A 27000-nucleotide genomic window follows, 5' to 3' on the forward strand; every position below is an offset into this window, starting at 1 on the left:
TATTGGCAAGGACTTGGGGTGCATTTATTGGGTGTTTGATCGAGCTTCTCCTCGTATTGGCGCTTTGCGTCTTGATATTTTCTACAAATGGAGGGATGTACGACTCTCCACCACCTCCGAATGGCAGTTGATTTTTTGTGGTAAGTTTTTTCATGGCAGAAACGCACTACGGGATGCGCCATTCTTTTTTATCATTTCTATCTCTATTTCACGCCTGGGATTTTGAACCTGTGCACTTCTGAATGGTAGTAATAGCAGCTAATTTGGCGACGGCACACGGTAGGGTTTTTTGGACGAATTTTGTTCAAAACTGCCTACAGGAACCAATTTTCAACCGATTCAAATATCTTCTTAATGCTCATAAATGATTTTGAAAAAGATTGTCTACGCCCGCATTTCAAATCGTTTTAATTTTTTTTTTTTTTTTTTTTTTTTTGTTTTGAACCGAAACAAACCCTTGAATAGAAATATGAAATATTCTGAAAAATTTAAAAACCAAAAATTATACATATGAACTCAAATTCGGTTGTTTCGGAAGTTTTTATTCCAGTTCTCTATCCAGTCAATAAGGGGAAACCGGTTTAAGAGGCCAAAATTTTGGTGTTTTCGAGGATTTTTTGAACAAAGAAGGAATAATCAGAAATTGTTTAAGTTTAGAGGGTATTTTATTTATATTTTTAGGTACACTTTTAAATTTTTTTTGGAAGCTAATTATTTCCACGGGAGATAGTGGCGTTGTCCATGCTGTCCATGGACGATCGCCATCCGAGTGTCTTGCTGGTAGGAATTCCTGAAGTTGCAATTTTTCTCTGAAATCAACAACACTTTTTTTTATTAACAACATGTTTCCTAAGAATATGAACCTAATTGTGGTAAAAAAATTTTGAAAATTGCATGCTTTTGAGGCCCTTGAACACAAAGTAGTTTTTTTATACCATATTTTTCATCTATTTTGCTTAAAAAAACATATTTTAAATAATAATATAATCCCAGAATTAGGTTCATATAGATTGGAATTGATTTAAAGACAAAATCCCGAAAAATTTTACAACGATTGGTCGATAACTTTTTAAGCTAGTTTCGAGAAAAACGCCGTTCTAGCTAACGCGCGCTACGGTGCGGAACCGACAGGCAGTCACTTAAGTGCTCATAGAATCGGGAATAATGCGAATTTCGCTTTAAAATTTTTACCACATATTCTTGAGTAGTTATACTAACGATTTATGCAATACAAAAAAATCGATTTTCTTATCGATCTAAACCGGTTTCCCCCTTTAAGGCGGGAAATTACTCTATAACTACATAAAGGCAGTCTAATCCCCTACCCTGCCTGAAATAGATTAACGAAACCAACCCAAGACTGAGTCTTGTCGAGACCCTATGCTCTCGAGTGGAGTGAACAAAGAACAAAAAAAAAACAAAAAGAAAATATATAAAGAGTTAAAGATTAATTTTGTTCATGCGGAAGCCTAGAATATTCATCGGAAAAATTAAAAAAAAAGTTATATATATTTTTGGGGTTGCCGAATCCGCATTCAGTGTCCGTTTGTCAAATTGAAGGTCAGTCCAAGGTCAGACATGGAATATTCACCGGAAAAATTTCGAAAAATGTATATCGCTGTTTTTGAGGTTGGGCACCCATACATCGCGCAATGTATTCATAATTCGCTCATAGTTAATAATTATCTCACAGCGGGGCACGCGCCAAACCTAATAACACTAACAATTGCTGATTACAAGTGACAATAAACACGAAGAATACAACAAACCAAAAACAGGTGAGCGCAGGTACTCCAGCACAGCAGATGATTAAGCGCAAAAAAATGCTGGCAGCTGTGGCAACGAAGATAAACAAACTACTAACACACATTGCATGTGCATGTGTGCTTATATATGTGGGAATTGTGTGCATGTGTTTTAGCAATCTCTCGGTCATATCAGCCACGCTAAAAGCCCTCTGCTGCAAACGTTAATTACTTGTCGATAGTAAGCACTGAAATGAAAAGTTTCGCCAAGTGACTAGGCAAGCAACAAATGTGCCTCGAACATGAAGAGTAGATTTCGAAATTGTGCGTTTATTTATGTGCCTACATACAAACATATATTTGGAGACTTGCGTGAGAGCCTATTCGAAGTGAAGTAAGAGTAAATTTTATGAATTTCGAATTTAGTGTGAAAATCTCTTGAAAACGCGCTATCCGCTGATTGGAGTTAAAGAGAATTTGACGCTAGTGTGCGACTGCGCCATAACTGAAACTCTACACACAGCCGAAAACAGCTGATATCAATAAAGCACAGATGTAGGTGTGTTCGTGTGTGTCACACTAGCTGTCATTTTGGCCATACTGCCTGCCTATAACTTGCTCAACAATGGCAACATCAACATGGACAATGGCAACGACAACACCAACAGCACAGACGCACTGTTGAATTGAGTAGTCGAACAGTTGGTCTGACGTTCGGCGCGAGTTGAGGTGAATAAATCGCTAAGAAAATTTGCCGCAAGCCAAATCATATCTACGGTCGCTTGGATGGACGCTTGCTCGCTCGGTCGCACACAAAAACAAGTATATTTATTGTATTTTGTGAGCTTTGGTTACACGTAACAAAAAATAAGAAAACAAAAAAATGCAAAATGTGTGAAAACTGGAAAAAAGTTGTAGTGTAGATGGAATCTATCCATTTTGCGGGCGAGCGTACGACGAAGTGATGGTTTAACGCAATTAAGTGGCTAATGCAATCACAGACGTATGCAAATTGAAGTGTTGGATAATTGTGCGGGTGCGTGCGTGAGTGTGTGTGTGTATGTGTATGTGCGCTTGGCGGTTACGAGCAAACGAACCGCAGCCTAAAGTCCAGGAATTGAGTAAAATTAAGCAAAAACGAAACAAAATCAAATATTTATTGTATATTTAATATATGAAGAAAATTGGAAAAACAAAAATAGAAATAAAAAGTAAAACTAAAAACAAGCAAAATCAAAATCCAACAGTCAAATTTGTAACAAAAATGTATCGTAAGAAAATCCTATTTATAGTGAAAGCCTCTTAAGTAAAACTGCGCTAGTAAAAGTAATAAAAGCAATTCAAAAACATTGGCAGCCAGACAACGGACCTAAAATTCAGCAGGTGAGTGTTTGCCTTGAAAGCGGCAGGCTACGATAGGCAACAATCAAAAGTCGGTGAACACAAGAAATAAACGTACGCTTGGAATGAACGCACACACAACCATGCATGCTGAGTTATACCGAAATCCAATAACCTCGCTCCTTCCGCACTCAGTGGAAAAACAAAACAAAAAGCCAACACAAACTACCACCCCTTCCCTAAGCTTCCCTACGCCTCTATGCGCTAACGATTTTTATTTCGTTGCGTTGATTTTAATTTTACTACTTTTCAGCAAAATTTCTCTATAGTATTTTCCACCAGAAACAATTGCCTCAAAGCGCGTCGTTCCCCTTAATACCTGCAAACGAAAACAAATAAAAAAAAAATTTAGAAATACCCAAAGTCAAAGCCCTTTTATTATTCCAACTATAATTTGTATGCAGGTCGCACACTCACCCACCCACACATTCCACAGGGTAGACAAAAACAAACAAAATGATTTGCGACCAACACAATAAGCGACAACAACAGCAACAACAACAAGCACAAATACGCACAGCAGGCAGCGTAGACACAACAGACATAAACTACAAGTCAATCGTGAATTCACGGACTGTGACCAAGGCGGCGAGGCGGGCGCACAGCGAACGTGTGTGTGTGTGTGTGTGCGTATAGGGAAAAGACTTGGTAGTCGCTGCCTTCGTTGTATGGGCTATGTAGGTAGGGGAAAGTGGAAATCCAGCTATTGAAACTGTGACTTGTGACCGCCGTATCGCGTGCACAAGCAAAACATAAACACAAAAAAAAAAAAAATAATTAAATACACAAACACTTTCACGTTTATATACAGCATTACACGCACGCTTTTCATACTGTGAAAATTCACATTTACTGAATCATTCTATGTTTGCGCTCACAGGTGGATACACACACATACATCTAAGGCGTACGATTACTACAAGCAGCGCGTAACCTTACTGTATCTCTCGCCTCTCGCATTGCCCACACACGCAAGCAATTCTTACGCACTACTCCTTCGCTACGCACGCCAAGCATTTACACTTAAATTTTAACACTGATATGTTTTCCTTTAGTATTTCCCTTGCGTTTATGTTTCCTATATTTAGGTAAATCCTCAGAGATTTCCGCGCAAACAAGAATTCTCAGCTTAAAATGGAAAAAAAATTATGATAAAAAAAGTTAAATAAAAAGGTAAAAATATATAAGCGCACGAATACACAATGGCGCTACATTTTTCTGTATCTTATTTTGTAGTAAATCTTAGTGAAAATATTCTAATGCACGTACAATACACTGAGAATCTCAGGTGTGTTAGGGGACGAAATGGGGTAGAAAGTGAAAGAGGCAACGTAGCTAATATGAAAGGAAGAGTCGTAATAGACTTGTAATAGATATTCGTACAGGGTGCGCGCTGGCAGAATGAGGAATTGAAAACTAAATTTAATAAAAATTACTAGTGTTGAAAATTTAGTAGGTAATTCAATTGCGGTTTGATCGGAGAGGGCATTGTTTCTAGCCCAATTTTTTTCTTGTTAATATATGTTGGCACACTCACGAGTTCATCAAGGGCGTCCAAAAACAGTAACAACACCAGAAATCGTAGAAAAATTACAGGATATCGTAACAGAAAATCGTCGAATGACTGAAAGAGATTTAGTAGCAGCTCTAGGCATCTCATTGGCCAGTGCAAGCAATATTTTGATTGCAGTATTAGGTTTCAGTGTTGGCGGCCACCGTAGCCGAATGGGTTGGTGCGTGACTACCATTCGAAAGACGTAAATTAGATTATATTAGATTTGTGCGGGGTTGGACAAGTTCAAGCACTCAGTCAGTAGACCATTGTACTACACCCGGATAGATTCCAGTAAAAACAATAGAGATAGGAATGATAAAGAGTCGAGGGTAAGACGGAGGTCTTGAGGTGAAATTGAAATTTAAATTTGAAAAGGTCGAGCCAAGAAGCACCAAGTGACTTGGTGGCTCCTAAAACACTCAGGCTAAAAAGCCCATTGTATTTAAAGCTCTGGAAAGGGGGTTGATAGTCAAGGAGGGAAGGAGAAAAGTATCAGAGAAAGTGACAGGAAAGAATAGAGACAGAGATAGAGATAGAGATAGAGACAGAGATAGAGATAGAGATAGAGATAGAGATAGAGATAGAGATAGAGATAGAGATAGAGATAGAGATAGAGATAGAGATAGAGATAGAGATAGAGATAGAGATAGAGATAGAGATAGAGATAGAGATAGAGATAGAGATAGAGATAGAGATAGAGATAGAGATAGAGATAGAGATAGAGATAGAGATAGAGATAGAGATAGAGATAGAGATAGAGATAGAGATAGAGATAGAGATAGAGATAGAGATAGAGATAGAGATAGAGATAGAGATAGAGATAGAGATAGAGATAGAGATAGAGATAGAGATAGAGATAGAGATAGAGATAGAGATAGAGATAGAGATAGAGATAGAGATAGAGATAGTAGGTAGGTAGGTAGGGTGGTTGTCGCAAGACACACTTAGACCTTCGGCAGGTCCATTGTGATACCACTGGAGCTTATCCTTACTCTACGTGTTCCCTTTCAAACCATCCGGTTGCTTTAATAAACGAGCAGAGCTTCGTTAGTTTTAGATGGGCTATATCCGCTACATCGGTTAGAAATGCTGTATCGAGGGTGCGCAGCCTTCTCCTAGCTAGGCTTTCACACTCACATAAAAGGTGTCTGACTGTTTCCTCTTCTTCTGTATTTAGACAGCTTCTACAGAAATCGAAGTATGGGAGTCCTAACCTTCTAGCGTGGCTGCCTATTAAACAATGACCTGTTAATACACCTATCATTTTTCTTATAGATTCCCTGTTGAATCTTAGCAAGATCTTCGATCGACCGCTGTTCCAGTTCGGCCATGTCTGTCTGCTTAGTTCGCATGTTGTGAGGTTTTGCCAGATTGTATTTACCTTTTTGATGGTTTCCCTGTCTATAAGTAATTTACAAGTGGCTATAGGCATGGGTAACAGCGCCTTATCCGGTTCGAGATCGAGCGTTGTACCGGCTCTTGCAAGTTCATCCGCCTTACAATTATTATTTAGAGCTACCGGTATTATAGAGAATTATAAAAAAGTGCATTTCAAACCATAAATATGATGCTTTTCTCAACGAACTGCAAGCCTTGTTGAACAGTCTAGTATTTCAATAACTCACAAAGAAGACAAGTGCAGTTTTAATTTTTTAAAAATTATTTCTTCTAAATCTTAATGTTACGTCGTATAACATCTTCGGATCTGGCCTTCGTACTCCTTGCCTTTCACTGGAGCAGTAATATCGGACAGTCAGTAACCTCGCAAAGGGCATTTTCTTTTAGCGCTGAGGTGGTTGCTGGATTTGTTTCGCAGACTCCACTTTTGCGGAGGTCTCACAGAAAAAAGTCCACAGAGTAAGTTTAGCTGACTTGGTTGAAAAAAATATGTCACCGAAACAGCTCATCAGTTGATTAGCGACAAAATCACGGAGTATCGCCTTGGTCTCACTAACCGTGTGCGGCGTGACACCATTTTGCTGAAGCCCTGTGTGTGTACCGCAGGAAGGATGTCTTCCCATTATTATTATCACTTATTTCGTACTCCTTTAGGAGCTTTTCCAAACATTTTTATTTCTAGTCACAGGTCCCAGCAGATTAAACGATTTTCCAATTTCATTGCGATTAGTCCTTTGACAAATCATCAGTGCTCTGCCTCTTCTTCTTATTCGTTGGCGTATGCAAGTCAAGGCGGGATGCGGTATTTCATCATAAGGCCTTCGCAGAGTACGCCCTGCCAAACCATATTTTTTCTTCTGTGACGATTAATTCTTCATAGTTTCTCGTTCGGTATTACTTTTGGCCGCCATGTCTTAAGTATATTACGCCAACACCTGCTTATAAACGCTTGCAGGTTTGCGTTCGCGGTCGATGTCAAAAGCCAAGTTTCAGAATGGATTTAACGCGCGCGTTAAAAATTTTAAATTTTATGCAATCTTTGGTGTTGTTGGAGTGTCATATATTTCGATACCTAGCAAAAGGGATACGTGCTTTATTAATTCGGTTACAAATGTCACCTCTTGTGCCACCGTCGATGAAGATTATGCTTACGAAATAGCAAAAACTTTCGATGTCAGCATTGGTTTTTTGTCCAAAGCGGCGTTTTTACTTTTGATATGCATAAACGCCGTATTTTTAATTTTAATTTAGAGTCTTGCTTTTGCGGAAGCAAGTTTAACTTCATCTGCATTTGTTGATATGAATGCGAGCGCAAAAGAGCGTCATCTGCATACTTCGGACCTTCGAGTTTGGTGGTCACCATCCACTTAATTCCACGATTTACAGAGTCGGGTATTGGCAAAATATGACTTTGAAAGACGCATCGTTTGCGAATGCACGTTATTAACCCGTCCATTGCGACATTGTGAAGAAATAACTCATAAGAATAACAAGGCCAACGCGCTTCCCGCCTCGCTCAATCGCCTAGCAGTGAGGAAGAAGCTTTAAATATAAAACCTAATTCTGCCACCGAACACCCTGTACGTGTGGTACAGGTACGCCAGCTTTCTGTAAATATGCTGAGCGGGCGAAGAAGTTGGTAGCAAAGCAAGCAATCCATAGTAAGTCGTACGCAAACATGAGCCGGATACATACAACACAAAGTAGCAACAGAAAAGTATGTGAAATAAAGTATTCTATAGCTGTTTCAAATATTTATACTTACAGCAAAACATACTAATACTAGGTACTTATATAAATTAGTTGGGTGGATCGAAAGAAACGCTCAACAATGCTACAACACCACGCCGCCAAATACCAATGCAATATTTTGCACACCGTGGCGTATACGTAACATCCCAGCTCAGCTGAGTTGTTCGAGTGACGCTGCGACACCAGCGTACACACAAACGTCCAGGTACTTGTGTATACTTCTGCACCTATACAAGCACATTTTTAGATGGGCAAGTGGTTTGTGTGCTTATGTTGTTGGTTTTTTTTTTTGTTGTCTTTACACTTCTGATAAATGTGTTACCGTCTTAAGTGCTTTGAATATTTGAAAATATTTTATGTGCATAAAATGCTGACCCAAGTTGAGAGTAATAAATAAAACGTAACAACAAGTGCAGCTATGTAGGAAGCATAACTGTACGCTCTTGAGCCCAAGCTTGAACATATTAATTAATTTAGTTAAAGACAAAAGAGTGGCCTTGTGCGTGGCGATGCGCGCAGTTTGCCCGAAGCATGTGAGTGCAAGCCCGACTAGCGCCAAGTAAAACTCTGTTGAATTTCCTTAAATTGTTCTCTTTTTACAAACTATCTGGTTACTCTCAGGAGTAAGGAGCCAAGAGTGGGGGGTGTATGTCTGCAGGAACGTTAACTTTAAAACGGAATTTATAATTATTTCCACTTAAACATTCCAAGTATTTAAATTAACTTTAATACTCCTCTGGACCGCCGGGTGTGACCAGTCTGGCCTTTTTCACTTCAATATATTTTTAGTACAACTAATAACTTGAGCTTCCTGGTAGCTTTCTAGAACTTAATTTTCTATCAATTTATTGATATAATCTTTTAATAAGGGTCCTCAAACAAGACGAAAAAAGGCCAGACCCGGGTGCTCAACCGAAGGTTTTAAATCAGGTGTCCAACGGCGGGTTAAAGTTATTCTTATATACCACCTGAAATGCTCCAAAATTGGCGAAAATTACCAACTAATTGAAAGTTTTTAAATGAAACTTTGCATAAAAGTGCTTTTGAAATATCTGATTACAAATTTGCAATTAATTTTTTAAGATTCAAATCGGTGAATTCAATATGCCGGCAAACTGTGCAAATAATCTTCCGAATTCAACTTCATATAAGGCGTCTCTCTAGTTTCTCTAAAAGAAGGACTTAACGCGGCTTGCTGAGGAGTCATGGCTTTTCCTTCTCACACGGCAAATGCCTGAATTTTTTTCGAAGAAAAAGCCTAACATCGCCAACAAAACAAAAAAAAAATTAATAAAAAAAATTCTAACATAAACGACATTTTGTAGTCACTTGCAACTGGTACCTTCTGCTTCTTCTTCTTCTTCTTCTTCTTCTTCTTCTTCTTCTTCTTCTTCTTCTTTAACCCAACCTTATTCTAACTCAGCTCGGCTCTCCTTGTGCGAAATCTCCAGGGCACGTGGTGCTGAGTCTCCTCTTTGCTGACGTTTCAGCACCGCATGTCGTTTTAAATGGGGCTTTTCCGGTTTTCGGTGCTCTACCTGGTCCTCTTTTCGCTACCTTCATCTGCAATGCTTGCTTCACTGCGTGATCCTCTGGTCTTCTCATTAAATGACCGCACCAGCGTGGGCGGGTTTCTTGGAGCTTGGTGCTGATTGGAGCAACTTTATTGCTACAAAAAATAAAGAATTGAATTTAGTCCAGCAGTGTAACGTCGCTGGCTCCCCTCAGCATCCGCATTTTTGCTGTGTGCAGTTTCAGCTCTAGTTAACGTGGTACAGCCCAGCACCCGGATGCATTTGTCATTGCCGGCCTAATCATGCTTTTGTAGATTTTACCTTTTAATTTTTGTGGAATTTCGTTGTCGCACAAGATACTGGAATCTGCTCTCCAGCTTTGCCATCCATATTGAATTCGGTGAGCAATTTCTTGTTCGAAGGAGCCGCCATCTTCGCTGGCATGCAGACTCAAGTATTTAAAGCTATCACCGATTTTCAAGGGCTGTTATTTATTGTAAGCATTGGCCTCTCACAACTCGCGATGGCAGAATGAGACTCCTTTGCTTTGGTCTTTGTGCGACTTACTCGTATCCAATTCCATTCAAGGATGGGTTATCGTACCGGCTTATATTTTCTTAGAAGATGACTTTCTCGCGTGCGAGAAGGACAAGATCGTTCACATACTCGTACAGCAGTGTCCAAGGGAAATTGCTTTAGATTTCGGTCTTTTTATAATTTTTTATAATCTTTTCTTTTAATTCTTTATAAAATATAGGGGTGCGTTTTTAATTTCGAAACGGAGTGTATATGAAAAAAAAATTGTAGAGCTACGAATTCACAGTCGGTAGTGCAAGCACGAAAAAGCTCCACGAAGACCAATCAGGAAATGCATTAAAAGAATTTGAGCTTACCGACACAAGCATTGCAAGCGACGCCTCATCGGATGTTGTCATCGTCCAAGCTTCTGCGCCATACGTTAGAACGGGCATGATGAGAGTCTTGTAGAGTGTTAGTTTTGTTCGTCAAGAGAGGACTTTACTACTCAGTTCCTACTTAGTGCAAAGTAACACTTGTTGGCTAGTGAGATTCTACGTTGAATTGCAAAGCTGACATTATTATCGGTGTTAATACTGGTTTCTAGATAAACGAAGTCTCTTATAACCTAGAGATCATAACTGTTAACAGTAACGCGGGTGCTGATACGCGAATACGCCGACTGTTTGTTTGATGACAGAAGCTACTGCGTTTTGTCCTCGTTCACCACCAGGCCCATTCGTTTTGCTCCTCCATTCTATGTCCCTGCTTTCACTGCTTGAGTTTTAACCTTATTGACGAGATCTATTTTTGATGTTATCATAGTTTTCAAATATTGAAAACTTATGACTTGTTCCGCGCTCCGTCTATACGCGGCAAGTTTGCCGAGATATGCATGTGGAGTTTGGTTGCTGATTGTTCGAGTGCAAATAAAAGTACTTATTTGCGCATTATGCTCCATATCCGATAAAATAACGGCATCATCTGCATAGCATAAAATTTGTACATCTTTGCCACGAATGTTGATTGAACATCATTTATTGTTTTGTCCATTATCACATTAAACTGAACGAGACTGTCGCCTTGTCTGGTACCTATTTGTGCAGGTATTCTAGAGGAAGTTTCTTTTTTTGTTCTTATGTATGTCCTTTATGTTAATTGATATCCTTCGTAATTGAGGCCAATGCTGTAACAAATCGTTGAAACAGAGAAACAACTGCTTCTTATATTCGACTGCTTTTTCAACTAATTGTTTGATGATAAATATGGCGTCAATTGTTGATTGATTATGACGAAATCCTTATTGTTCGTCATTGAAATAATAATTTTATTTATTTCTTTTACGTGGATTTTCGTGAAAAGTTTGAGGGTTGCGGTTAAGAGAGTCTAGAATTTTACCAGGATCTTATTTGTGTCTCTTTTTATTTATATAGAAAGTTGTCGTACCTCCCTCTATTTGTCTGGTACTTAATTATTTTCAAGTGTTTTATTAAATATATCCTTTATTTCTACTATCAAGCTGCTTCCTTCATGTTTCAGCATCTCATTATATAGGTATGTTGTCAAGCCCTGGTGAATTTCTGTTCCTTAGTTTGTTCACAGAACTTTCTACATATAGAAGTGATATCTGATAATTTTCAGGTACGTCGTCGTAGGAAACATATGAGACTTTGTTGCTCTCTTGTTCCACATTGCTGAACAGCTGTCGGAAGTGAGACGCCCATATAGATAGAGGGATTTAAGAAAATGAAAGCTACCAATTTATACTCGTATGCTTGTTTCTATTTCTTCGCATGTCTCATACTTTCTTTTGTGTTCCGTATAAGTCATGTGTCATGTCTGCTGAGAACTTTGCCCAGTGTGATCTTTTTATTACAGCTATTTCGCAATTAACTGATTTTTTTACATTCTTCTACTCAGTGTGCGTTATGATGTTCTGTCTGAATTGCAGGAAAGCATAGAATTGCAGGAAAGCATAGACTAATACGGTATTTAATCCTCTATTGATAGAGATATTGCACAGATGGGTCTTGAACGGACTTTATTCCGTTTTTCAAGTCTTTGAGCTGTGTCTCAAACTCAAAGAAATTAAATACAAGTTGGGATCACTGTCCAGCCCATGGTAAATATCCTACAAGTGTTTGGGTTTCAAACGTGGTGTTGTCAATGCCTTTCACTCATCAAACAATATCTTTCGGCATAGCAATATTTGCTCCACATTTTGCTTCACACATATTTTTCAGTGATGGCTTAGCTAACTTTTAAAGTTTTGTCTGCTGTTACAGCTTCTTATATCGGCTAGCAGATCGTTCTATATTTTCAAACGTTCATAGTAAAAATCTTGCTTTCGATTTTTTGTTTAACCAAACGGAAGTTCAAAATTATCCCGAACTATTGTTTGATAAATTTGAATATCATCGAGGTGGGTTCAGTAAGTACCCGCGTTAGAAATGAAGGCACATTTTTTCAAAAAACTTGTTTTTTTCAACATACAGGGTGGCTGATGAAAGCCGTTACCAAAAAAAAAATTGAATAACTTTTTTTCTTTTTAAGTTATCTGTTCCATTTTTGTTTTAATTTGCAGATTGATCTTTAAAATTTATTAAAATGGATAACTGGGACACGCAAACAAGAATTTGGATAGTCCGCCGCTATCACGCACTGGAGTCCGTAGTTTTGGTACAGAGAGAGTACAGTCGGATGTTTGGCGGCGATCCCCCGAGCAGATGGACCATAATGAGACTGGTGAATAATTTTGCTGAGCAAGGAACAATCGCAAGAAGGCCTTATCATCGAAACCCACCAGTTCGGACGGAGGAAACGATCGCTGCTGTGGCTGCAGCTATACAAAGCAATCCAAGGGTTTCAACAAGAAGCTTATCTGCTCAACTTGGTGTCAGCCGACAGTCTTTGCAAACAATAATGCACAAAGATTTAGACTTATTTCCCTACAAAATTCAAACGGTTAACAAACTGAATGCAGCAGACTTGCCGATTCGCTTGGAATTTTGCCAGAAGATCCTGCAAATGGTGGAAGAAGACCAAAACGGGTTAAACTGCCTTTTCATGTCTGATGAGACCCATTTCGATTTAAACGGCAATGTGAACAAACAAAATTGTCGAATATGGAGTACTTCTAACCCACAGATACTCCACGAGACGGAATGGCATCCTCTTCGCGTGACAGTGTGGTGTGCGGTTTCTTCACGCTGTATTGTCGGGCCTTATTTTTTTGAAGAAAATGGTCACACCGTTACGGTTACTGGAGACCGTTATTTGAAAATGCTAAAAGAATTTTTCTATCCAGAACTACGCCGAAAGAGAATTCCTTTCAACTCTGTGTGGTTTCAACAAGATGGGGCAACGTCTCACATAGCCCAGACTGTTATGACAGAGTTGCGACGAAAATTTCCCAATAAACTGATTTCAAGAAACTCCGAATTTCGTTGGCCCCCAGGTCGCCTGACCTTACTGCACCTGACTTTTTCTTGTGGGGTTTATGTAAACAAGAAATTTATAAAACAAAGCCAACAAATTTGGATGAACTAAAACAATCCATTCGGGCAACAATTGCGGCTATTCCTGTCGCAACTCTCAAAGCAGCAATGAACAACTTTTTACTAAGATGCCGCACTTGTGTCAACGAGCATGGAGGGCATTTAAATTCAATTATTTTTAAAACTAGTTAAGCTACATTTAATAAAATTTAATGACCTTCAACTTGAAAAAAAAAAATAAATGAATTCCATACACTAAAAAAAAAGTTATTTGAGTTTCTTAATGTAGCAAAATTCATCAGCCACCCTGTAGTTCCCTTTCAGAAAGATGCACTTCTCCCAACGCTCCCGCCTTTTTCTAACCCCTCCAAAAAATTGGATTTGTCGAACTCTCTAAAACACGCCTCTATTGCGGCAACGACTTCTTCATTATTTTCCTGCGAGCCATTTCTTCATGTTAGATAACAAGAAAAAGTCGGAGAGAGCCAGATTGGGTGAAGTCGTGGGTTGCGGCAGCAATTCATAATGCAATTTTGGCGGCAACAGCTCCGGGTGAATGGGCTGATGCGTTATTATTGTAGTGAAACAGCACCTTCTCTTTCGCCAAATGCGCCATGTATCCTTCATTTTTTCCTGAAAGCGATCCAATCACTCACTTTGGTCCAGTTATTATTCTTCCTTTTTCTAAAAAGCTCAATGAGGATGACGCCGTTCGCATACAAAAAAAAATCGTTGTCCTTACCTTTCCGGCCAATGAGACTGTATTCGCCTTCTTTGGCGCAGATTCACCGGGAGAGATCCATTGTTTTGATTGTTGCTTAGTATGATGAATTCAGGTTTCATCAACGGTGACAACTCGATGTAAAAATTCCATCGAATCTCGCTTGAATTGATTCAATCACTGCTTCGAAGTTAATAGCTTCGTCCGCTTGTTGTCTACCGTGAGCAATCGCGGCACCCATCAGCCCGACAATTTTTTCATCGACTTTTCATTCAACTTATAATGTAAAATATTAACTGCCGTTCCGGTCGGCACATCTATGGCCTCGGTTAACTCACGCACTTTCGTTCGTCGATCAGCAAGAAACAAGTCGTGGATTTGTTGAATGATTTCCTCGGCAACCACGTCTGCCGGGCGCGCGGGTCGCTCTTCATCAAAAACGAATATTCGCCAACGTTTTTATTTGTTGAACCAATATCTAACCCTCGTCATAGATGGCAAAGTGGCCCCATAGACAGCATTCAACTTTGCTTTTATCTCCTTATATTTTTTCCCATTCAAAAACAAAAGCGAATTACCGAACACTGCTCTTTTTCCATCTTAGCGAAAATCACGAAGCAAGTCTTCGAGTAAGAGCTGCCAAATCCAAACTAGCCTATCAATCAATCTGAAATTTGTTCTGCCGTCGTTTGATGGATGACAGCACACGATGCTAACACCAATTTCTCTCAACAACAGAGGGCGTCTCTGTCATCAAAGACGGGTACTTATTGAACCGCCGTCGTATACCAAAACTTATCAATCAAATATTTCGGTAGAACCCCATTCTTAATATTATATATAAATTTCATTTTAAATTATACAACATCAAAAAAGTGCTGTTAGACTACCTTTTAAGCAAGAGAACTACATACCAAAACCTCTGAATACACTACAACTGATTCAATGCAGGAAATACAGAGAGGATGTTGAGGAAACTTAAGAACACCTTCTGTGCATTTGTTCGGCATTATTAAAAACGCGTTTAAAATGCCTGGCAGCTTCACTTTTTGAAGATAGTGAGGACGTCTCAAAGGCAGATCTCCCAGCTCTGCTTAGACTCGCCAAAAGCGCTGACGTGCAACATGATGCCAACTTTCGGCTAGCCAACCAGGCTAGCCTAACCTAAGCTATACAACATCGATCAAATGCGTGCGTGGAGTCTATGTCTCAAAGCTTCTATTTTGTATGTTTTGCAGTTTATCGTTGAGATGTGTGTCTGATGTCATAAAGAAAATAGTAGAGCAGCATATGAATTATGCCGCAGTAATGGATGTATACAAAACGTTTTTACTTACTGCGCAAACTTTATTGCTTTATTGGTTTCTGAATGTGTTGAAAGGCCTTATCACACCTGGCTTACTTATGCAGCAGCATAATATTTTTGCTTTATTATTGAAATGCCACGTCTGTTGCTTAGTGAGCAAAGCCAGGAGAGAGAGAGCAATATTTATTATGTGATAAACTATTGACAAGGAATACATGTGTAGGTATGTATGCGCATACAGTAAATGCAGGATATTTACAACTATTATGAATGTAGTTATATTTACACATACATGCATGTATTTCATACACAAAGCTAGTGGAATAATGTACCGCACAAACAAGCTCTAGGTTCGTACTGCAGACACTGTACATGCAGCTGTTGTACTTAATAGTCGAAATACAGACTGGATACATTGAATGTATTGCCTTAATCCCATGCGGCAAATAAAGTTATGTAACTCTACCCTAAGCAATGAAATGTTAATTAAAATTTATCGACACTAAATCAGCAAACACACAAGCGGACTAGCAAACAAGTTACAGATATTCTAACACCTTTTTGGTGCACATCACTGGCTAATATTTGTCAACGCAATGTCATTGCCAAAAAAAAAAATGTGTTCACACTGCGTTAAATAATTTGTGATACAAGGACTTGTTGGCAATTTATTTATGCCTCGTTTAATTCTTATAATTACTTTTATCCAAGTATAGTTCATTCTCTTACTAAAACCAAATAAATGCAGTTCTTTCGTTTTGTGAAAATTTTAAAAATACTTGATAAAATTTCACATTTTCTAATTAGAATTTTTAGAAAATTTTCCGGTATGCTGCTGTATTGTTCATTACATTTTTATGGATAATGAATGGTTCCGTAAAAAAAATGGATTAGACTAGGGAATAAGTTCATAGCGTTTTTACCGAAGACTTTTATTTAAACAAAAAAACAATAACTATTGTATATCAATAAGTTAATCAATAATTTAAACAATTATACATATATTCGCCTTACTGTTTGCAACCTCTTCCCACCTGTCGACCAATTTGCTGATGGCGTCCCTCTAAAAATCGCCTAGTCTGGTGTCAAACAAATTGTTGAGCCAGTTTTCAGTTTCTAAGGACCTCTTTGTTATCGAATGTAACGCCCTTCATAGGGTTTCACAGGGAGCGGAAAAGATTGTAAACGGTCAGTGTAAGGTTCGGAGAATACAGCGGATGCTGAAGGACTTCCCATTCGAGCTCCTAGAGTGCAGCTTGAATGACTTACGCTACATGGGGCCTAGCGTTGTCGTGAAGGAGTATGGTTTGACCATGTCGATCAGGTATTTTCAGTCGAATAGCCTCATTTACGACGACATAGACAAGGCGCAGCGAATAAAAATCCAGCGGCTACGTTGGCTGGGTCGTGTCGTCCGAGTGGATACAAACGCTACGGCTCTGAAAGTATTCGGTGCGATACCAGCTGGTGGTAGCAGAGGAAAAGGAAGGCCTTCTTTGCGTTGGAAAGATCAGGTGGAGAAGGCTTGGCTTCACTTGTTGTGTCCAACTGACACCGGTTAGCACGAGAGAGAAACGATTGGCGCGCTTTGTTGAACTCGGTCAACTCGTAAGCGATTATCGCGCCAATTAAGAAGAAGAAGAGCCTCATTTACGCAGTGTAACTAGGCAATGTAGAGCTCCTTGTTGACCATGGCATTCTTTTAGAGCATTCCACAGTACACCATGCCCTCCCAGTCCCACCAAACGCATATCATGATCTGCTTTGGATAAAGGTCCGGTTTGACTGTCGGCTTTGGAGCCACCCATTCCTTTCACATTGATGTATAGACACCACTTCTCATTTTCCGTAATGATTCGGTACAAAAAACGCTGTTTGTAATCGCCTGTAGTTCGATGGCGGGCGTGATGCTTAGAAGCAATTTGAAGGCGACTATCTTTGTTTTTTTTTTTTTTCTTTGAGCTCGTGACGTATTCAGGCTCCCAGATTCCCAATTTTTCGGAAAATCCCATTGAAGGCAGTTGAGTGAGAATCGTCTTATGATCGCAGTTCATTTTTCCGCCTACAACTGGTTTCGCGACCGTTCCTCTGTTCTTTAAAAAGTGATTTGAGATGTTCTTCATCAAATTCAGAAGGCCTTCCGCTGTGTGACATGTCTTGGACGTCCAAATAACTGTTTTTGAACTTTGCATTTCTATTTCCATGCTATAGACTCACCTATGACACCTTATCCATACATGTCGTAAATGTCCCGGACTTAGCTGCTTTTTGACCTCGCTGAAAAGTAAGGAAGAGCAGGTGTCAAAAATATTGATTTCTGCCTTCTAATTATTCCATTTTTGAGCCTCAAAACTAATTAAAAATTAAATAACTCAAAAAGGCATTAAAATGGTTTTGCAGAGCAAAAAAAATTTATCGAATGAATATTTACACTTTGACAAACAACAAATAAATCATTGCAAAATAAAAGAAAACATAAAACGCTTTGAATTTATTCGCCAACCCGGTATAAAACCTTTGGACTATTTATCGTTCATGCGACTTATTGCAGGTAAGGTTAGGTTAGGTGCACTTATGCTAAGTTTTAATAGGTATTCATCATTCAAGAGTGATGATTTTTCACACTCCTTAAATTTGCTTACCAGTAAATTGCAAACGGTTCTGCTGTGTCATGCAAGCTTCGGTTGGTCAGTTTGGATTAGGTAAACTTGGGTTATAATGAGTTTTGATATTTGAGATGCATTCATAGTTATGTAAACTTATTACTGACTTTGAAAATTAGCCACAATGAGCAGTAAAGCACTAGCGGCCATGCGGTATTCTCTCGCAGTCTCGGTTCAGCTGGATTTTTAAAAATGTGGAAAAAACTTTTTTTAAAAAATCGTAACTTTTGCAGTTTTCAATATATGAAGATGAGCTTATTTCGAGCATATTTTATTGGAGTTTTATATTAAAATGTTTATATCTTTGTGGTGGGTAAGGGAATAGTGGCCAAAAACTTGCATCACATTGAACAAAACATGGAAAAATTGCACAAATCACAGCTTGTTATTGAATATTTGTTTTGAAAGTCAATCGTTCAATCTTAAAATTATATAGGGCAAAAAGTATGGTGAATCTGGTTGTAAAATGAAAAATCTTTATTTATTCTTGTAAATCAATTTCAGCCCCTTCTAAATAATCCCCTCTCAATTAAATACACTTATGCCAACGATTTTTCCAATCCCCGAAACATGCCAAATAGTCCATTTCCGGTATAGCCATCAGCACCTTTTTCGATTCAGCTTTTATCTCCTCAATCGACTCGAAACGAGAATAGCCAGAAGTCACACGGAGCCAAATCTGGCGAATGCGGTGGTTGCGGAACGATATGCGTGGAATTTTTGGCGAAATGATCACGAAGAACGAGTGCAGTGTGAGACGGTGCATTATCGTGATGCAAAAACCAAGAGTTGTTGGCCCATAATTCTGGTCTTTTTAGACGAATTGCTTTACTTAACCGACGCATAACGCTCAAATAATATTCCTTATTAACAGTTTGGCCAGGTGGGAGGAATTCATAGTGCACCACACCACGAAAATCGAAAAAAAAATGTCATCATGACCTTTATTTTTGAACGACTTTGACGTGCCTTTTTCGGTCTGGCCTCGCCTTTAGCACGATATTCGCTTGATTGGTCGGTTGTTTCAGGGTCGTAAGCATAAATCCAAGTCTCATCTCCCGTAATGATGCATTTGAGCTTGTCCTGATAGTCTGAAAGCATTGTTTCACACACATCAACGCGACGACTTTTTTCCAAAAAATTGAGAGTTTTCGGTACCAAACGAGATTTGACTTTTCGTAGGCCCAAATGGTCTTTCAAAACGGTTTTCAAAGATCCTTATGATATTCTGATCATATCAGTAAAGTCTTTAACAGTCAACCGACGATTTTTGACCAATAACTCCTTCACTTTATTGACGTGTTGGTCATCTGTTGACGTCGATGGTCGTCCGGAGCGCTCCAAGTCATCAACACGTTCTCGACCCTCTTTGAAGTCTTTGTACCACTTATAAACATTTTTCTGCGACATGGTCGAATCACCAAATGCCTTCTGCATGCTAATCGTTTCCGCAGCCGAAATTTCATTCCGCAAACAAAATTTGATGGCACTTCTCTGCTCAATCAAAGCAGACATTGTAAAAATCGAAAAATGCACTCTTGGTCGTTTGGTAAACACAAGCGTAAATATACTACTGATAATGACATTCACATAAAAGTTGGCCCAGATGTTATTAACAGTGCTGCCAACTCATGAAAAAAATAACTAGAGCGAAATTTTAATCCCGCGAAGTTTGACAAATAAATTCACCTTACTTTTTGCTCACAGTAGTACATTCATAACGCACATACACTCACGTTCCCAAGACCATATTGAAATAAAAAATCGGTTGGAAAATGGGTTAGTTATGTAGTTTTGCTTTATCAAAAACACCAAAAATTGGTTTCTTAACAATAAATACAAAATTTGAGAGTGATTTGAATTTTCTAAACACAAGTTTTGTGTTGTACTGGTCTTCACCTAAAACGTGCACTATATCACTTGAAAAGTTCTTTAGATTTTTTTTAATTTTTTATTAAATAAAGCAACATTTTTCTTCAACGCTTTATTAATTCATGCAGTAAAGGGTTAATAAGCGCCATAGTGCAGCTCCTGTTTGATCGAAAACCAGCTTGTTATTGTCTCACCAAATCATTGAGCCTCAGGACAGAATTTATCTGGGAATGTAATAACCGCTCAAGCATTTTTGAAAGGAAAGGTAATGTTGTGAAAATGTACTCTGAGAACGAAAGTACTTGAAGCACAAAAGGTACTAACAAAGTATGCCCTGAAAGCCTTCATGATGGGTCTTCACCCACAAAAACTTAATGCGTTTACAAAAATGCGTTTAAAAATGTTTAGTGTCAACATGGAAAAGTTGGGCATTCGCTATATGGCAGAAAACAGCCACCATCGTCAGCAAAAAAAAAATTGTCAAAAATCAATGCGATTTTTGAGCCGCTAGAGACATGCAATTTATTCTACTAAATTTAGATAGCAATAAAACTTATTACCTAATTTTAGTTTTATTATAAATTAAAATACGCTTTTTTAATTATTTTAATATAAAAAAATGTGAAAATGTGTTGAAATTTGCTGATTTTTTGTTGATTTTTTGTTTAATTTGCGTTAAGTTCCAGACTTGGATTTAGATGTACAAACTGTTTTTTCGCACAAAATTATTAAAATTAATTAAGAAAGAAATAAATCGTTAAAATTTGTGAATAAATCTAGTGCTACAGTGACTAACGCAGTGTATAAGTCATCATCAGGTAGCCTTTTTGTACCTCGATTTTTTAGTCACTTTCTGGCATGCGAAACATTCGTTCAAGTGTAAGTATTTACACTGCAGAGTTGTTGTTGCTATTAGCTTTTACTTTGTTAATATTGAAGTAGCCTCACCCACTTAGAAACTTCCCATATTCTCAACAGAAGCCACAACTTCATGAGTGTTGACTCACATTTGACGCTCACAGTACTGTGTGCGCTCTGATTTTTTTCTCTTCGTATAAAATAAATATGAGCAAATGCATTCCAGCAACACGGCTGTGTGTAATAACTATAAATGATTACAAAGCCCTCATTGCAAATTCACTTGTGCGCGTAAGATGTGGAGCCAATCAAAATTGCATGCTGCGACACAGCGAGCAAAAGGTTAAAGTGCCACAGTGGATTTCTCCTTCAGTGCATTGCTGAAAAGAACACCAACGCAATTTCTACACAAACACACAAATACATACATGTATGCATATGTATAGGCATGATAAACATATTTATAAATTGCAAAGATGCCATGTGGAGCGAGTTTGCTATTAAAAGGGATTCTGTTTTTTTTTTTTTTTTAATATTACAATAGTAAAAATCTTATATTAGAAGGGGCATAAATAAAAATAAATTTTTTTAATTTTAAAGAAAATAATGCAACCACTACCATTAACATTACCATAAGCTGCAGCTTTTAGAAGAACTTGGTACGAAGCTCGAAAAAATACGAGTCCTGGGAAAGCGACAGCAGCTTGTAAGCATTTTCAAATTTGGCGAGATCTGGCATGGCTTGACTAGTTGAACAGTGTACGATGCCGACGGCTTGGTTACATGAAAGACACGTCACATGCAAAGCCTTCATGCTGTAGGTACTCCTTGTATCTCTAGCAAGTAACTGTAATGACGACACACAATCAGAACAAAGAAACTACTCATACGAATATTAACGTTAATTTATGCGTTGCACAGTAGTTGCGGTGTAGAGACACAAATGTGCATATAAAAAAAAATCACACACACAAATGGATGGACTGTGGATCTAGTAGCAGTTTTAAAGCACACTTTTTTCGCTGAGGTGGCACACACTTTTTTCCTACAAAGTACAAGATCGTTTCTTTTTATATAAAAGGTGATCAATTTATAGGTATCGGCTTTTAAATTGAAATAAAATAAGGCAAATTTATATTGGTTGGGCAGTCTTTACTAGTTCTGTGTAGAACTACTCATGGCATCTGTTTTTGAAATGAAACTTCTTAGGCTTCGATGGACGAGCGAGAATGGAGAGTAACATTTCAAAGCCATGCAACGTTTTGAGCGTTTTCGTTCCGCGAGAGAGAAAAAAGATATAACGCAGAGGAAAAGGAGAGAGAGAGAGAGCTATACCTTATATATTTTTTTTATTTATATCTCGCGTTACGTTTGAGTGACAAACTAGACGCGTAGTTAGACGAATTAGTGGATTTGTTGGTTTTGTTCGGTATTTTGCGACTGATGGCAGCGACGTGATAAGCATCAAATTCTGTGAGGCCAAATCTGAATGCTGGAGCCATGATTATTAGCACTGTTGGATTTATGTGAGTACGCGCATGTGTGTGTATTTTATAAGTCAAGTACAATATATCTGAAGTGGCTTTCATGTGAGCGCTTTGCAGTGCTTTGTATCCGGTTCCGCATAATGACCGTAGACTCAAAGCACTCACTGAAATCGTAACCCTGAATGTTGTTTAATGTTTTTCATTGAAAAATTTTGTAATGAAGTTCTTGTACAGATTTTATGATTTCCAATTGTTCCAACTAGTGTCGTTTGAAACCTCGGTAAATATAATATTTTGGATCTACAGACCAAAGAGCCTCGGTGTGCTTACTCGAACTACTTCCATATTTATGCGTAAAATCTATAACCGAGAGGAATGGTAATGAAATCGCAAGTAGAAAAAGTTACTCTGCTGCGATTATCGCTTTGGGAGATTTAATTTTGCTTTGAATTAATGGACTAATTAACCCAATGAAGCTAATTAATTGATGGACTGGCAAACTGACGGACTTATAAGAAAAGTGACTGTCATGGAAATCTCTATCCCTTTCAAAAGGCTTATGAAATGGTAAATTGAAAACGTGAACTACGCACATACTAGAACTCTGCTTTGCATTCATGCTCTTCCCATATGAGCAAGACTGTTTTTGTAAATTTTGTCTATTTGTATTCTCTGTAAATGTTGTGTATTTATTTAGATATATATTCTCTCTCTCTCTCTCTCTCTCACTCTCTCTCTCTCTCTCTCTCTCTCATTCTCCCTCTTTCTTTATCTGCCTTGAAAGTTTCACTTCTGTTATGTGCACTGCGCTACTCGCACTTTTTTAATGCTCCTTTTAAATGGAGGTCGCAACTAACCGCAAATACCATTTATGAATGAATCGCGGGAGGACTGCGTTGGTAGTAATGTTGGCTTCCAATGCCTCAATCAGAGCTGGTTTATCCACAAAGTATTTAGATTTTACATCCCACAAATAAGAGTCGAAAGGTGTAACATCACACGATCTTGGTGGCCAATCGACTGGTCCGAGACGAGAGATAAATTGCTCACCGAAACGGTGATGCAGAAAATTTATTGCTTCGTGGGTTTTGTGGCAATGAGCTTCGTCCTGCGTTTTTTGGAACCAAATGTTGTGGAGCTCATGAGCTTGAGTTTTGGGCATTTAAACCCATACTTATGACTTCGTACAAACTTTGGGCAACTATTTTTAAATTAGTTTGTAGTGAACATTTCAAATGCCTGAATGGCTTTCATCTGCCTCCCCCATTTATGTTCACTTTAATTTCTTCCAAAACATTTCTTAGCTACTTCTAATTCCAATTCCATTTCTCTTTTTTACCAAATTATTTTATAATTTTGCTATCAAAAGAAAAAGGTCCTTTAACCGAACTGAATGCTTTACCCCACCATTTTCACTTATTTCCATAGAATGTAAATTTTTTAATTTGATTCAGTTATACCTTCATTGAGAAGTTCACCTTTTTTACTCACTGTGAACGACTACATACCGCCATAGCGTTACTGTTAATCTGCCTGTTGTCAGACAGGGTGCTGTTGTTGCTTTTATTGCAGCGGCACTCCAGCACTGGCGGTTGATCCTTGCCAAGTGTGTTTCACATAAAAAGCGCACGCAATATGCACTCGAGATATTAAAATGTCACCCAGCGGCGCAAAGCGGCAAGACACAAAAGACAAATCCACGTACCACATACAGCCATGTGGTTACTCATACACAAACACAAACATAAGTGAGCCATATTGAGCAGTCAGTCTAAAGGAACTGAAGCATGTATGTGTGTGTGTATGTATGTACAGCTTTCTTTTAACTATTATTTTTATAATATTTCACATTTACTTTCTTCGGATAATTTCTCATGTTGGCAGTTTATCGGCTTATGACTTTCCTCTACACCCCTGGTTAACAAATACATTTGCAATCACACTTTTGCATACATTTTTTTAAATTAAAAACAAAAAAACCTGATTTCTAATAAAATATATTACAAGAATTAGAAAGTGTGTTAGATGCTCGAAGAAGTGAGAAGAAAATTAAATAAAATAAAATAAAATAAAATAAAATAAAATAAAATAAAATCAAAATAAATTGAAATAAAATAAAGTTAAATCAAATTAATTAAAATGAGCAAACAATTGAGGAGATAAAGCTTAAACACTATTTCGGCTTCAAAAACAGTGCGGTGAAGCTCATGGCCAGCTACCTTGGTGGTAGAACGCAGAAGGTGAAGACTACAAAATTAACATCTCAGCCTAGATATGTACATACTGGTGATCCCCAAGGGTCTATTCTTGGTCCACTTCAATTTAGTCTTTTTATCAATGATATTTTTACCTTTTGTCAGTATGTGAATGTCCATGCGTATGCTGATGATATATGTACAAGTGTACTTGTCCAGTCGTATTGGTCTCGTTGAAGATTTATGTTTCAAAATAAACAGTGATTTGTCTGCTATTTCTGTATGGGCTAATGAAAATTCGCCTGGTTTCCCAAAAACCGACGCTATAACCTGTCCAGCTGGCGGTTGCGTCTTTGGTCGCTTTGGACGGCTTTCAGCGGGTCTAGCCCACTCAGATGACTGCCGTTTCGACTCTGGTGTGTAGCGGTTGATCCATGTTTCATCCATTGTCACATATCCACGAAAAAACTCAGACTTATCCTGCTTAATAATGTCCAAACAGCGATTTGAATCATCAAGTCATTGTTGTTTTTGTTCCGGCGTGAGCAAAACCGGGACCCATTTCGACAACAGCTTTTTCATATCCAAATGTTCGTGCAAAACAAAGAACGCACTGCCTATTGATATTTTCAGGATGTCAGCTATCTCTGGCAACTTCACTTTGCGATTGTCCATGACGAGGTTTTTTTCAATATTTTCTGGAGTAACTGCCTCATTTGGACGACCAGGACGTTCAGCATCATCGGTGTATGTACGGCCTCGTTTAAAGTCAGCATACCATCGCTTGATGGTTGTTTCCGATGGAGCAGAGTCCGGATAACGTTTATCGAGCAATTGCTTTGCTTCAACGGTATTTTTTTTTCATAGGAAAACCATGATAAATCAACACACGAAATTGCTTTGAATTCATTGTTTTTGAAAATAGCACAAGTAGCGTCATCTAAAGCGCTGTAACTTGGTAAATAATAAACCGCAAGTCTTGTAATTTTGACAGTGTACCTTTAAAGCACTTAGCACTATTAAATGACAGAATCGATATGATATTGGTGGTGCCATCTAGAAATCAGGCCCGGGACTTATGGACCCAAGTGTTAGAGTCACTTTGAATCAACGCAGTCAGCTTCACTTACTTGCCAACTGAACTAGCTGGCGCGTCATACATTCTCCAGCATTGCGTAACTTTTGTGCAGTTAATATTAAATAAAATCAAATGAATAGGTTAGTATCTATACATATGTACAATGCCCGTAAGTCAATGGATAATTTTATACGATTTTTCAAGACTTGCCAAAGAAATATGTCTATCTGCATTATTTACCTTTTGATGCATCCATTCATTTCAAATTTGTAGCTTCAGAAATGCTTGAAATGTTCACAATTTCATTTTCCATTTGCACCGCAATAATGCTTATAAAAATATTTTAGGGCATATGGAACTTTTCAATACACAAATATTTGGAAATAGCTCACTAATTACACTGAATGCAAAGTTCAATGTATGTTCACTAAAATCGGTTGATTAATTTGAGCAAAAACATCATTCAACTAAAGGCATTAGGAATTCACACCTTTCTGGGCAAGAGGGCAACGAATTTCACATACAACTACGTGCAACTTCCGCGTAGAAGGAAGTAAAAGCCTAGCACGGTTAAACAAAAACATAACCAAATCTAAACGGTATTTCGTAGTCACTTGAAACTTGCAACTCGCTATACTAACATCTCACGGGCTATAAACCTACACACTCTAAAAGGTCCTTAAACTTCTGGTTTAAAAGTTTAATGTTTAGATGAAATTCTGAAAATTTTTTTACAAAGTTTGAAATTTTGCTTTGTAGGGTATGAATTATATTTGGTCAGAAGAAAAATATTTGCGTTTTTTATATTTCTGCAACGGGACGCATATGGAAAGAAATCAATAAGTGAATGGTGGTCACAGGAAGTTTGCCACGCGTTTGCTCGCGTAATTAAGTCCCTTTATCTGTTTACGATTTTTGCAATACTTATTCTGGAAAATATTTTTTATTTTTACTTTTTTTAATATGCTTCATTATACAAAAAACCCTCTAAAACAAAGGTTGTATGAAATTCACGAAAAAGTATAAATTTCAAAAAATATTCATGAAGATTCTCAACTTCGTAAACAGAATCTGTAGAAAACTTCTGGGTATGCGATGCGATTTTAGTATAATAAAGAGCAAGTTTGAAGTGACTCAATACACAAATGGTGTTGAATTTTTATATTAATAATTTTTTTTATGTACACTTTGTTGTGAATTTTCTTCCATATGAAACAGAAGTCGGCATCAAAATATTAGTTTGGGGAATAGTAGTGGCTGTACTGGTTAGGCTAAGGCCTTTATGCACTGCGACCAGATTAATCTATTGTGCGCCCCTAAGTGCTTAAATTTAGTCATTATGTATTGCCAGAAATGGAACCAGCTCCTTAGGAGCGGTCATTTGTATGTCTTCATCCTCTAGTAGGTACGAGCCCAGGATTCTGTGTCTGCTGTGAGGAAAT

General features: G+C 38.1%; 1 protein-coding gene across 1 annotated transcript in view; it reads left to right on the plus strand.

The window, feature by feature from the left end:
* The first annotated feature begins 2587 nt into the window (after nucleotides 1-2587).
* LOC128867553 (5-hydroxytryptamine receptor 2B-like) overlaps nucleotides 2588-27000 on the plus strand; it is a 98273-nt gene continuing 73860 nt past the window's right edge. Inside the window, exon 1 of the mRNA XM_054108902.1 lies at nucleotides 2588-3128. The gene's annotated coding sequence lies outside the window, so the exon portion shown is untranslated. The remainder of the gene's footprint in view (nucleotides 3129-27000) is intronic.

The sequence above is a fragment of the Anastrepha ludens genome, chromosome 6 (assembly GCF_028408465.1).
Source record: "Anastrepha ludens isolate Willacy chromosome 6, idAnaLude1.1, whole genome shotgun sequence".
Classification (NCBI taxonomy): Eukaryota; Metazoa; Arthropoda; class Insecta; order Diptera; family Tephritidae; genus Anastrepha; species Anastrepha ludens.